Here is a 1788-nt window from a genome sequence, read left to right on the forward strand (position 1 = left end):
GGTACAATTACGTGATACTAATGTTAAACGTTCCTTGTTAGTGTAGAGATACAGGCGGCTAACTATTGTGGTAACAAGTTAGAAAGAATTATTAAAAACAATCTCTAATCATCTTGCCAAGGTAAGAGCAAGAAGGACACAAGTGGGAATAAAGAGCTCTCGTTTCTAGATTTGAACCTTTGGCATAACATGAAGGATTAATTACACCTGCACAGTGACGTGACACAGGTTTATCTGAACTGCAACTTTCAAGCTCATTTCACTTCGAAGAAGGGAGTCTATTTGATTCTTAAAATGTGACTTTCTACTGTAGCAGGAACCTTAATTACTGAAACTAATGTTAATCAGAGTGAAGAAACATTTGTTGTGAGGCTATATTCTATAAATATACTTAAGCGTGCATTGCTCTAAAACATGAAGAAACCAAAAAAAGAAGAAAAAAAATCCAAGCTCCAGGGACAAGCTAAAAATCACACAATGAGCAGTGACCAGTCCAGGACTTGAGATAAAGCCCTTAATGTTCGGCTCTTAAATCCTTGCTTTTACGATGGGACGCATGATCATAGCTTTATTAAAATGAAATATAAAACTTGCTAGAATTCACATTATCATGCATGTACTAAGATAAGTAAGAAATTCAAGTGTGAGATCTACACCTCGCTTCATCTGATAACACATAGCGTGGACTATAAAAGGTACTGTAATGTCTGTTTACACCGAGTTATCCCATAAACAAAGCACTTAAAGGCACTGGACTAATTTTTCACCTCCTCTACCATAACTCGCAGCAGATGAAGCACAAAGAATCCAATGCATTTCCATTAGTCGTTTTGCTGCATTTTCTGAAGCTGATACTCCATTTGTAGGTTTAAATTTGGCTGTCTCTTTTTGGTCTTCTTACTTAATATCTTATAAGTTTCCATTTTTCTTTGCTTGTAGAGTCTTTGTGCTTCTTCACTTTTTGCTTTTTTTTCAGAGACTCCTCTTTTTTCTTGGCACGTTTTGCTTGTATTCTTTCATACTCTTCTTTTGCTTAAAGATTTCAGGTTTTCTTTTTAGACTTAGTTTGTTTTGTAGTACTGGATTCAGCTACTGTGTTGCTTTTTGGTTCTGAGAATATTTGACTGGCTTGTCCTTGGCCTTCTTTACTTATCCTTTTCTGCTTCTTTAACATTTCTTCTTCAGCTGAATAGAGATGCTTTAGGTGTTCAGGATAGTTTTCTGTGTACAGCTTTCTTGTGCTAGATTGACTTTTTTTCCTTTTGTTTCAGTCTCTTATACTGCTGTTGAATTTTTTGTTTTCTCCGGATTGCAAACCCTTGACCTTCGCTAGTGCTGCCTTCAAGCTTCATCCGCGATTCCAACAGCATCCACCATCTCTTGCCCTTCATCTTATGCTTCTGAACTGACCCCTTCCCATGAGATGCTGGACCGTCATGCAGCCTCTTCCCCAAAGCGTTCATCGGCGCCATTGCTTTGAATGAAAACCGCCCTTACAATGTCACCTAACTATTGTATGTTCATTGACCTGTAAACAACAAACTTAAGCATTATAAACTAATTTACTGAAAGGGAATGAAGAACCCTTGCCATAAACCAGTCAACTGATGAAGCTCAAGTTGATGTGTAACCCTGCTTAGTTCCAGAAACCCAAGCCTCTCCTAAACGTGCCGCCTACTTCCCTGGACCTCTGAGATCATCCACAGAATTAGACTCACTAAGGGATCCCACTAAAGGAGAAGTAACACATTGGAACAATCTTTAACGAGGAATAGAAAAGATAGACAC

At 38.1% G+C, this 1788-nt stretch overlaps 1 pseudogene; it reads right to left on the minus strand.

Annotated features, from left to right (window-relative positions):
• Positions 1-821: 821 nt before the first annotated feature.
• Positions 822-1472, minus strand: LOC138249553 (thyroid transcription factor 1-associated protein 26-like; annotated as a pseudogene).
• Between the last annotated feature and the right edge of the window lie 316 nt (positions 1473-1788).

This window comes from Pleurodeles waltl, chromosome 8 (assembly GCF_031143425.1).
Source record: "Pleurodeles waltl isolate 20211129_DDA chromosome 8, aPleWal1.hap1.20221129, whole genome shotgun sequence".
Classification (NCBI taxonomy): Eukaryota; Metazoa; Chordata; class Amphibia; order Caudata; family Salamandridae; genus Pleurodeles; species Pleurodeles waltl.